This window comes from Mobula birostris, chromosome 6 (assembly GCF_030028105.1).
Source record: "Mobula birostris isolate sMobBir1 chromosome 6, sMobBir1.hap1, whole genome shotgun sequence".
In the NCBI taxonomy this organism is placed as follows: Eukaryota; Metazoa; Chordata; class Chondrichthyes; order Myliobatiformes; family Myliobatidae; genus Mobula; species Mobula birostris.
Window position 1 is genome coordinate 150309429 of NC_092375.1, and position 12573 is coordinate 150322001.

Here is a 12573-nt window from a genome sequence, read left to right on the forward strand (position 1 = left end):
AAGGACAGTAGGCTGAAGTACGTTTTCCAAGCATTGAACAGACTTGCCCAATTTGGGTTGTGATGTCAGCCTCTCCTTCCTGATGAGATTTACTGGCCTGCCCTGGACAAATACTGGATTTTTGTGAAAGAAGAGTGTTCTGCCATTCATAGGAAAGCAATGAACACTTTGCTGTGGTTTTCAACTTCTTACATGTGTGAACAAGCTTTTTATGTTAAACAAGCATTAAGAGCAAGGATAGAAATTATCACAATCCAGTTGAGAGTGAAATGTATGTGTACTTATCTCAAGTTCAACCCAGAATTGAATATTTATGCAGCAATAAACAAGCATGGGTTTCACATGCTAGGCTTATATTTGAGACTGATCACGTCACTTAGTAAGAAAATGTATTTTCAAAGTCATGTATAAAATTGTGTCTTAGGCTATATTTTCATTCATATTGCTTTGGCTTATGGTTTTTAGTAACTTTACTGGTCAACATTGTTAATAAATTTTCATGTAAATAGCTTTAATTAAAAACAATTTGCACCTTCTATTTAAATTAAATCTACCGAGCTTACTTTAAGAAAAATTAAGTCCCATTTTGGCTTAAGCCGGTTATTTAACAGAAATTTATTATGTTTGCCTCATGAGTTTTTAAAATTTATGAAAGGGGAGGAAAGAGACTAACTTAAAGAAGTTCAAGAAAGGTAAGCCAAGCTTAACTACCTGTTTTTTTTCTAGAAAGTTTGGCTAAAAATTCATTCTCTGCTTAAAGGAGCATTGGATTAATATATCGACAGCTTACTGATCACAAAAACATACTGTGAGCTGTAGATAAAATAATTTTTATGCAGGGATTCCCATAGACCTGAAAATTATTTCAAGTGTTCCTCCAGGGCAAAAGGGTTGAGAAAGGCTGCTCTAGAGTTTACAGAGAACGGTGTGAAAAACAAAAAACAGTATCCAGTGAGTGGCAGTTCTGTGGGTGAAAATGCCTTGATAATGAGAGAGGTCAGATGAGAATGGCAAGACCGTTCAAGCTGACAGGAAGGCGACAGTAACTCAAATAACCATGCATTACAACAGTGGTATATAGAAGAGTATTGCCAAATGCCAAATCTTGAAGTGGATGGACTACAGCAGCAGAAAACCATGGACATACAATCAGTGGCCAATTTATTAGGTACAGGATACCTAATAAAGTGGCCACTGATTGTATTATTCCATATATTATCAATCCTTCATTTTAGATTCCACCATTTTCCTTACTACTGATATCAGGCTAAAGCTGCTAGGTCCTTCTTTCTCTCTCCCTCCTTTCTTAAATATTGGGCTCATATTTGCCACCCAACAATTCACAGAAATAGTTGTAGAATCTATAGAATTCTGAGAAGATGATAACCAGAACTAGAATATCAAAGCAAGGATGTAATGTTGAAACTTTATAAAGCACTGGTGAGGCCTCATGTGGAGTATTTGTTGCAAGGGGACGTAGGGAGTGGACCCAAGTGCAGGATACAGGCACGGAGACTTGACACGGAGACGTACTAGGACATGACTTGGACATGGGGACGGACTTGGACATGACCTGGACATGATGCCTGGACTTGGACTGGAACTCGAAGCCTTCAAAACAAAACAACGCCAGACCACTCACATCCTGGCTCAGAGCAGCGGCGAAATGCCTGGCAATACTCAGAGACAACAGAAACAAACAACAACAGACAATACGAATCTTGACACGGAGAAGTTCATGAACACGGTCCCTTATTCTTGGCGGCTCGGAAGACAGTCCCTTATTCTTAGTGGCTCGGAACATTCATTGCCGCCCTGGCTACGGTGACAGATCAGCCCCGAGTAGCTATAAGCCGGGGTTTTTATCCTGCTGGTTCAGATGAAGATCAGGTGTCCTAATCAAGGAGCCCGGTGGAAATGAACTGAAATGAGTAGTTAATGGACCAGACCATGAGAGTATTGTGACCAGTTTTGGGCCCCTTATCTTAGAAAGGATGTGCTGAAACTGGAGGCGCTTCAAAGGAGGCTCACAAAAATGACCCCGGGATTGAATGGCTTGTCATATGAAGACCATTTGATGGCTCTGAGCATATATTCACTTTGTCAGAGCTACCCATACTTAAAGTTACATGTGGGAATTCAGAATTCTGGCATGAGCTCACGAAAATGCTTGAAATTCACCAGATGCACCCCAAAGATATACACACACTGGTAACAGCCGTGCCCAATGAATATGTAACCCGGTGACCATCGGATCTTATTCAGTATCGTTAAAAGTGTACTTAGGCATCCATCCGGGTAATGCTAGAATAGTTGTCTGTGCCTTTAAGGGAGATGGTGATGTCATTACGCATGTGCGGAATAGTGGGGAGACCATTTTGCTTTCGGCTGAAGACGTGGTAGGGCGTTGGAATTGGGTCCTCCCAGAGTGTGCTGGGCATGGTGAGGAAAGGTGAGAATTAATTGACAATATCCATGTGAATTCATCTATGCTTGTTGGCGGATCGAGAATATCAGTAATTTGACGTGTTTTACATGTGGATGCTTTAGATTTCCACGAGTGAAGAAATCAACGCTGGGTAGCGTGGCTTATACCAAGTTCCTCCCATCCAAGTAGGTCAGTCTTCCTGTAATTTAACTACCAGGCAATATCTTGTAAAAGTTGTGCCAAAGTGAACCTTTTGTCTAACTTTATTGTATCAGGACTGATTGTGCATGTAACCGCGTAACGTGAATGTTTAGTCTCTGTTCGGAAGTTCAGCACATGTGTACGTCTTAGATGAGATGTATTCGCTTACATTTTTTGCTGTTATGTATAAAATGCAGGGTGGGTGGGATTCTAATGTTGTTTGTATTGTATTCCTTCAGGATTGCCACTACTGTATTTGTACCATATTAGTACCATATTAGCTCTGGTATTTTTATACTGCATACGCAATTCTGTTCATACACAAGGGTGTGGATCGAAAGTTAAACTGAGATTGTAACGGCAAGAACTGGTTGTAAATTCGTTCATCTTGTTTCGCGACCCTCTTCTGGCACTTAAACATCTAAAACAGAAAAAGGAATTAAAACCCAAAAAAAGTCTTTGTTGTCCTGAGTGTGTACTTTTCCCCAGGCTACAAATATATGGGACCGTATAGCTCAGAGAGTGCAGAATGGTACATGGGTAACTGCAGGGAATGCCAATAGCAAAGAGAGATATCGCATCTTTAAAGGGAAAGCAAGGCAGCTACTGGAGGGAGGTGAGAATAACAGGGGGAATGATAATGGCAGTGATTCAAAGAATTGATAAGCCAGCCATGGATTATGCAGAACCTAAATATCGAGCGTATGAGGAATATTCAGGGATGGTTAATCCAGGGAGGGATGACTCAGTCTTCTTGAAAATGCTGAAGGAAGGCCACCAGGAAGTTTCAAATTTGGGGATAGTGGTGGGATCGACCTACTCTGCGATAGTATCATGGGCAGTGTGATAGACCAGAGAAGTTGTAAAGTGGCTATAATGAATGTAGCTCCTGTGATATCAGAGAGAACTTGCTTTGTGTGCCAGCAGCTGGGTTATGCAGCAAGAAACAGCTGGAATAGACATGGGAGGGTAAAGGAGATGATTTATTACAGCTGTGGCTTCTCAGGCCATGGTTGGAGGCAGTGCCCTGAAAAGAGAGGAAAATACGAATATCACTCACCAAAGCAGGCAGAATCCACAGCAGCACTGTCTCTTTCTGATTAGAACTGGTGAGGTCAGACAAGCAGCTCTCTGCAGCCTTTATTGCCAGTGGTGGTCATCTATGGATGTAGGGGGCCAGCAATGTGAAATGTTAGTGAACACGGGGTCAACAGGATTGATAACTGATCTGCCCTTACCCATGACTGGAGAAGTAACTTATATTTCCAGTGCAGGAGGTGAAACAATGAGGGTGGAGAGAATTCACCCACAGATACTTGAGATTGAGGGAGTGCTGCTTCCTGCAGATTTTTAAGTGTGCCCAAACAATGAGGGCACTATCCTGGGGATGGACACACTGTGTAAGGCAGGTGCTATCATAGACTCTATAAAAGGAGAAATAACATGGGCAACATAGGGGCACCAACATGTGTAATCTGCAAAGCAACTAACATAGCCCACAGAGAAACAGCAGCCCCAAGCAGGGAGAGGAGACAGGGCAATGAGTGGGAATCATACCAGGAGGTCCCAAGGGGAGGGGTCAAGCACAGTCAGGAGCTGTTAGAAGTAGTGCAGCTGCCTGAGGGGGCAGCAGTGTTTAAAGTAAAAGCTCACCAGAAAGAGGTTGGTAAGGAGCAGGAAGGGAACGAGTTGGCAGACATCAGTGCAAGGAGGGCAGCAGAAGAACAAGAAGCAACAGAAATTATAAGAGTACAAAAAGAAACTGCAACTGTGAATTTAGTAAGATTAGTGCCATCCTGACAGATATATCTGGGTACAACCTCTTCCTGAAATATCTCCATACTAATTCCCACACTACACAAAATATAAATGACAAGCATCAGTTAAACAGCACATACTTAAAAACGCAGTGAATGTACTATGCAATCTGCCAGTTTTGAGCACCTGAAGCCATCATGCCTGCTGTATTCATTCTCATTCTCTCTCTCTCTCTCTCTCTCTCGCAAATGCAGCCCCCACAATGAGTATATATGTATATATGCCCCCACTAGAGTCCCAACCCTTCAATAACAGCCCTTCATAACTGGTAGCGTCATCTCACCAAATTAACACACCAAGTTTTGTCTCTTACATAAACACACATGCAAATGCACACTCTACTTCTATATCCGCCAGTTCAGCTCTCCATGTTCGTGATACCTCATGTTCCTGTGTACCACTGACCCAAGCAAATCCAAGTGTGAGTGCTAATTTTAAAAATACTCACCTATTTAGACTGCTAAGGTTACTAGCCACATGTTGGGTCGCACGAAGGTATCCCACTCCTCACACCAAATGTTGTTGCCTGAATAAAGTCATCAGAGAAAAGTACTGGTAGATACGAAGCAACTTCCTTCTTCAACAACTCAAGGTGCAGCAGTCATCATATGGAGGCACTCTCAGTCGAAAGCTCTGGCTGGCCTAACCTGGGACTCAATATTTTATGTGCTAAACATCAAAGGACAAATCCATATTTACAATGTATCTACAATGCTTTCTTTGAAACTACACACAAACTTCACACTTCCTGATTCACACCCAAACCACAGGCATCAAATGAATTTTAATTGGCATTGTCTGGTGTGCGATTCACGGCTTTTAGGAACCAGTTGTTCGGAGCTGCAGTCCAAATTAAATTCACAATTTATACTCAGACCCAAAGACTGGTGGCCAAAGTGATTTGCTAAATGTAAATGTGTTAACCCCAAAAATCACTCTAACAGTGACATTCATGGGCAAAAATAAATTTGTACCATTAAAGGTCAACCTTAAGGAAGATCTATTCAAATAGGGCAGCAGAAATGGCTGCCTCGGAAATCCTCCCCTCCCCCATTACTTTATGTGAATCTACATCTATCCTATCATCCCTAATCACCATCTACAAAACGCTAAACAGAGAGATTGTTCCAGAAATTTGAACAACAGTGTTTTGAAATGCATTGTCATCCGGATGCATTGTTGGCTCTTTCCCTGTTGGCCAAATGTAGCTTAATCACATTTCTTGACTTCACGCCCCTCTCATCAACGTAGAGGAAAGGGTTAGGGTGGGTCATAGTTGGAGGCAGAGTTGTAAAAAAGAGGAAAGAAAAACAGGTGAAAGTCACAACTGACACGCAGTCTCTCACCCGACCCATGCCTAGTCTGGCCAATCTGACGGTCGATCAGATCACAAAGCAGTGAAGACGGATTCTAGGTCAGAAAAAGATGTAGCAATGGCTCCCACCGCCAGCACTGGTGATCCATGAATGTACACAACAGCATTGTTAGGGGGCCAGCAATATGATATGTTAGTTGACACAGGGGCATAGGTATCAATAACTGACCTACCCTTTCCAACAACTGGACAGGCTATTATATCACAGGTGTAAGAGGGAAAACAGTGAAAGCAGAAAGAAGCGAGTCGCAGATACTCAAAATCAGTGGAGTGCAGATTCCGATGTATTTCTGGACTAGTCCAAATAATGAGGGCACTATCCTTGGACTAGTCATCCTAAAGGGAGCAGGGGCTATTATAGATTCAAGAAAGGGAGAATTAATTGTCATAGTCCAGCCCGTGAACTCCATATTCCAGTTCACGGTCCGGTCCATTGACCCTTGCTCCAGGCTTTCCTATCTACCCTGTTTCTGTCTTGTTGAGCTCTAATTGAGTCAGCTGATGTTAGTTGGGGCTGGCTGCATAAATAACTCCAGAGACCAGGGCATGGCTGCTGGATTGTTCTTGTCCTAACTCCTTGTATCCCTTCCCCTTCCCCTGCCTTGTCTTGCAGGTAACTCTCGCCTCAGCTGAAGTTCTTGTCTTTGCCTTGATTTGCCAGTAGCCTTGCCTTGTCTTGCTGTCTGGTCCTGGTGCCACCCTGTACCTAGCTCCTTTCCTGTCCCTTGCCTCTGCCCAGGTAAGCCAGGCTGTCTTGCCGTTACCTGGGGTTGGTTCTGTCCCTTCCTGTCCCTTGCCTCTGTCGGGAGGTGATCCGCACCCTGCCCGGGAGGAGCCAAGCCTTGCCTTAAGTCTCCTGCCTCCTACCAAGCTTCGCCTCAAGTCTCCTGCCTCCAGCCTCCAGCCTCACCTCACCTCAAGTCTCCTGCCTCCAGCCTCGCCTCACCTCGTCTCCTGCCTCCAGCCTCGCCTCGCCTCGTCTCCTGCCTCCAGCCTCGCCTCGCCTCGTCTCCTGCCTCCAGCCTCGCCTCGCCTCGTCTCCTGCCTCCAGCCTCGCCTCGCCTCGTCTCCTGCCTCCAGCCTCGCCTCGCCTCGTCTCCTGCCTCCAGCCTCGCCTCGCCTCAAGTCTCCTGCCTCCAGCCTCGCCTCGTCTCCAGCCTCGCCTCAAGTCTCCAGCCTCCAGCCTCGCCTCGCCTCAAGTCTCCAGCCTCCAGCCCCCCGTCGTCTCCAGCCCCGCGTCGTCTCCAGCCTCCAGCCTCACCTCAAGTCTCATTCCTCGCCTCAAGTCACCAGCCTCCAGCCTCGCCTCGCCTCTAGTCTCCGGCCTCCAGCCTCCAGCCTCGCCTCTAGTCTCCAGTCTCCAGCCTCGCCTCTAGTCTCCAGCCTCGCCTCGCCTCAAGTCTCCAGCCTCCAGCCTCGCCTCTATTCTCCAGTCTCCAGCCTCCAGCCTCGCCTCAAGTCTCCAGCCTCGCCTCGCCTCAAGTCTCCAGCCTCGCCTCGCCTCAAGTCTCCAGCCTCCAGCCTCGTCTCTAGTCTCCAGCCTCCAGCCTCGCCTCTAGTCTCCGGCCTCCAGCCTCCAGCCTCCAGCCTCGCCTCTAGTCTCCAGTCTCCAGCCTCCAGCCTCGCCTCTAGTCTCCAGCCTCGCCTCGCCTCAAGTCTCCAGCCTCCAGCCTCGCCTCTATTCTCCAGTCTCCAGCCTCCAGCCTCGCCTCTATTCTCCAGTCTCCAGCCTCCAGCCTCGCCTCTAGTCTCCAGCCTCGCCTCGCCTCTAGTCTCCAGCCTCGCCTCGCCTCTAGTCTCCAGCCTCCAGCCTTGTCTCCGGCCTCCAGCCTCGCCTCTAGTCTCCGGCCTCCAGCCTCCAGCCTCGCCTCTAGTCTCCGGCCTCCAGCCTCCAGCCTCGCCTCTAGTCTCCGGCCTCCAGCCTCCAGCCTCGCCTCTAGTCTCCAGTCTCCAGCCTCGCCTCTAATCTCCAGTCTCCAGCCTCCAGCCTCGCCTCAAGTCTCCAGTCTCCAGCCTCGCCTCAAGTCTCCAGTCTCCAGCCTCGCCTCAAGTCTCCAGTCTCCAGCCTCCAGCCTCGTCTCTAGTCTCCAGCCTCCAGCCTCGCCTCTATTCTCCAGTCTCCAGCCTCGCCTCTATTCTCCAGTCTCCAGCCTCCAGCCTCGTCTCTAGTCTCCAGCCTCCAGCCTCACCTCTAGTCTCCAGTCTCCAGTCTCCAGCCTCCAGTCTCGCCTGGCCTCTAGTCTCCGGCCTCCAGCCTCGCCTCTAGTCTCCGGCCTCCAGCCCCCAGCCTCGCCTCTAGTCTCCGGCCTCCAGCCTCCAGCCTCGCCTCTAGTCTCCGGCCTCCAGCCTCCAACCACGCCCCTAGTCTCCGGTCTCCAGCCTCGCCTCTAGTCTCCAGCCTCCAGCCTCGCCTCTATTCTCCAGTCTCCAGCCTCGTCTCTAGTCTCCAGTCTCCAGCCCCCAGGTTCGCCTCTAGTCTCCAGCCTCCAGCCCCCAGCCTCGCCTCTAGTCTCCAGCCTCCAGCCCCCAGCCTCACCTCTAGTCTCCAGCCTCCAGCCCCCAGCCCCGCCTCTAGTCTCCAGCCTCCAGCCTCGCCTCGCCTCTAGTCTCCAGCCTCCAGCCCCCAGCCTCGCCTCTAGTCTCCAGCCTCCAGCCCCCAGCCTCACCTCTAGTCTCCAGCCTCCAGCCCCCAGCCCCGCCTCTAGTCTCCAGCCTCCAGCCTCGCCTCGCCTCTAGTCTCCAGCCTCCAGCCTCGCCTCACCTCAAGTCTCCAGCCTCGCTTCTCCTCAAGTCTCCAGCCTCCAGCCTCGCCTCGCCTCAAGTCTCCAGCCTCCAGCCTCGCCTCTAGTCTCCAGCCTCCAGCCCCGCGTCGTCTCCAGCCTCCAACCCCGCCTCGCCTCGTCTCCAGCCTCGCCTCGCCTCCAGCCTCCAGCCTCACCTCAAGTCTCATTCCTCGCCTCGCCTCAAGTCTCCAGCCTCCAGCCTCGCCTCGCCTCAAGTCTCCAGCCTCCAGCCTCGCCTCGTCCCCAGCCTCCAGTCTCCAGCCTCGCCTCGTCCCTAGCCTCCAGCCTCCAGCCTCGCCTCATCCCCAGCCTCCAGCCTCGCCTCGTCCCAAGCCTCCAGCCTCGCCTCGCCTCGCCTCAAGTCTCCAGCCTCCAGCCTCGCCTCGCCTCAAGTCTCCAGCCTCGCCTCGCTTCGTCTCCAGCCTCCAGCCTCGCCTCGTCCCAAGCCTCCAGCCTCGCCTCAAGTCTCCAGCCTCCAGCCTCGCCTCGCTTCGTCTCCAGCCTCCAGCCTCGCCTCGCTTCGTCTCCAGCCTCCAGCCTCGCCTCGCTTCGTCTCCAGCCTCCAGCCTCGCCTCGCTTCGTCTCCAGCCTCCAGCCTCGCCTCTAGTCTCCGGTCTCCAGCCTCCAGCCTCGCCCCTAGTCTCCGGTCTCCAGCCTCGCCTCTAGTCTCCGGTCTCCAGCCTCCAGCCTCGTCTCTAGTCTCCAGCCTCCAGCCTCGTCTCTAGTCTCCAGTCTCCAGCCTCCAGCCTCGTCTCTAGTCTCCAGCCTCCAGCCTCACCTCTAGTCTCCAGTCTCCAGTCTCCAGCCTCCAGCCTCGCCTGGCCTCTAGTCTCCGGCCTCCAGCCTCCAGCCTCGCCTCTAGTCTCCGGCCTCCAACCTCCAGCCTCGCCTCTAGTCTCCAGCCTCCAGCCTCGCCTCTAGTCTCCAGTCTCCAGTCTCCAGCCTCCAGCCTCCAGCCTCGCCTCTAGTCTCCAGCCTCCAGCCTCGCCTCTATTCTCCGGCCTCCAGCCCCCAGCCTCGCCTCTAGTCTCCGGCCTCCAGCCTCGCCTCTAGTCTCCGGCCTCCAGCCTCCAGCCTCGCCTCTAGTCTCCGGCCTCCAGCCTCCAGCCTCGCCTCTAGTCTCCGGCCTCCAGCCTCCAGCCTCGCCTCTAGTCTCCAGCCTCCAGCCTCGCCTCTAGTCTCCGGCCTCCAGCCTCCAGCCTCGCCTCTAGTCTCCGGCCTCCAGCCTCCAGCCTCGCCTCTAGTCTCCGGACTCCAGCCTCCAGCCTCGCCTCTAGTCTCCGGTCTCCAACCACGCCCCTAGTCTCCGGTCTCCAACCACGCCCCTAGTCTCCGGTCTCCAGCCTCGCCTCTAGTCTCCAGCCTCCAGCCTCGCCTCTAGTCTCCAGCCTCCAGCCTCGCCTCTAGTCTCCAGTCTCCAGCCTCGCCTCTAGTCTCCAGTCTCCAGCCCCCAGGTTCGCCTCTAGTCTCCAGCCTCCAGCCCCCAGCCTCACCTCTAGTCTCCAGCCTCCAGCCCCCAGCCTCGCCTCTAGTCTCCAGCCTCCAGCCCCCAGCCCCCAGCCTCGCCTCTAGTCTCCAGCCTCCAGCCTCGCCTCGCCTCTAGTCTCCAGCCTCCAGCCTCACCTCGGCTCAAGTCTCCAGCCTCCAGCCTCGCCTCTAGTCTCCAGCCTCCAGCCCCGCGTCGTCTCCAGCCTCCAGCCCCGCCTCGCCTCGTCTCCAGCCTCGCCTCGCCTCCAGCCTCCAGCCTCACCTCAAGTCTCATTCCTCGCCTCGCCTCAAGTCTCCAGCCTCGCCTCGCTTCGTCTCCAGCCTCCAGCCTCGCCTCGTCCCAAGCCTCCAGCCTCACCTCAAGTCTCCAGCCTCCAGCCTCGCCTCACTTCGTCTCCAGCCTCCAGCCTCGCCTCGCTTCATCTCCAGCCTCCAGCCTCGCCTCGCCTCTAGTCTCCGGTCTCCAGCCTCGCCTCTAGTCTCCGGTCTCCAGCCTCGCCTCTAGTCTCCAGTCTCCGGCCTCGCCTCTAGTCTCCGGCCTCCGGCCTCCGGCCTCGCCTCTAGTCTCCGGTCTCCGGCCTCGCCTCTAGTCTCCGGTCTCTGATCTCCGGCCTCGCCTCTAGTCTCCGGTCTCCGGCCTCGCCTCTAGTTTCCGGTCTCCGGCCTCCGGCCTCGCCTCTAGTCTCCGGTCTCCGGCCCCCGGCCTCGCCTCTAGTCTCCGGTCTCCAGCCTCGCCTCTAGTCTCCAGCCTCCAGCCTCGCCTCTAGTCTCCAGCCTCCAGCCTCGCCTCTAGTCTCCAGGCTCCAGCCTCGCCTCTAGTCTCCAGGCTCCAGCCTCGCCTCTAGTCTCCAGCCTCCAGCCTCGCCTCTAGTCTCCAGCCTCGCCTCGCCTCAAGTCTCCAGCCTCGCCTCGCCTCGTCTCCAGCCTCCAGCCTCGCCTCGTCCCAAGCCTCCAGCCTCGCCTCAAGTCTCCAGCCTCCAGCCTCGCCTCACTTCGTCTCCAGCCTCCAGCCTCGCCTCGCTTCGTCTCCAGCCTCCAGCCTCGCCTCGCTTCGTCTCCAGCCTCCAGCCTCGCCTCTAGTCTCCGGTCTCCAGCCTCGCCTCTAGTCTCCGGTCTCCAGCCTCGCCTCTAGTCTCCGGTCTCCAGCCTCGCCTCAAGTCTCCAGCCTCTAACCTCTTGCGAAGCCAAGCCAAGCCAAGCCAAGTCTCTAGCCTCTAACCTCTTGCGAAGCCAAGCCAAGTCTCTAGCCTCTTGCGAAGCCAAGCCAAGCCAAGCCAAGTCTCTAGCCTCTAACCTCTTGCGAAGCCAAGCCAAGTCTCTAGCCTCTTGCAAAGCCAAGCCAAGCCAAGCCAAGTCTCCAGCCTCTAGCCTCAAGCTTCAAGCCTGTAGATTTCTGCCTCGTCCTGCCTGCTTGCCAAGCCTCGTCCTTGCCTAGTTCTGGGGTCCAAGCCAGAGGAAAGACCCAGGTACTGGGTCCTTGTCCAGTCTCTGGCTCGGAGTCCAAGCCTGGGCTCCTAGCTCTTTTGTCCAGTCCTGTTCCAGGTTCCTGGTTTTCCTGTCCATGTCCTTACCATTGCCCTGTATCCTAGTCCTGTCCCTAGTACTTCAGTGTCTGTGTCTTGCACTTGGGTCCGTTCCCAGCTGTGCCCTTATGACAATAATATGGACAAGCCAGGGGCAGCGAACAGGTACAACCAACAGAGAACACAACATAACCAGTATAGCTGCATTTACAGCTGTTCAGGTTATGGTGAAGGAACTAATCACTAGGGGATACTCAGAGAAACTGCATCAACTACTAACCCAGTAAAGAAGCCCGATAGATCAAAACTATACTGCCCTTAATAAGATGACACCAATATTGGATCCCATTGTGGTGAGCCCTGCAGCAATCTTGTCTCCACAACATAACATTTTTTCAGTCCTGGATATAGCTAATGGATTTTGGGGGCTCCCCTTAGCTAATGAGTCCTAAGACCAACTTGCCTTCTCCCTGGGTGGGTAGCAGCATAAATGGGCCAGATTATCCCGGGGATTCCACAATAGCCTAGCCATTTTTCAAGGTCATGGCACAGACTTTGCAAAATCTCAATCTAACGCCCTTCTGGTCAACCAGCTTACAATATGTAGATGATCTACTAATTACTTTGGAAGATGAAGGTCATCATTTAGGGTTGATAGCCAGTGTTTTACAGATACTGCGAGACAAGGGGTTTAAATTTAGTCCACACAAGGCTCTGATAGGAAAGCAAACTGTACAGTACCTAGGCTACACCATTTCCCATTGGAGAAAGTACGTGTCAGATGACAGACATTCGGCAATCAGCACTAGTGACCCCAATACAGGCCTTGATTAAAGGAGGGAAGCCCCTACAGGAGAATGTAATACGGCAGCCAGATGAGGAAAAGGCTTTTACAGGTATTTAGAAATCCCTGGTCTCTGCACCCAAGCTAAGATTACCAGATGTGGCTCGCTCCTT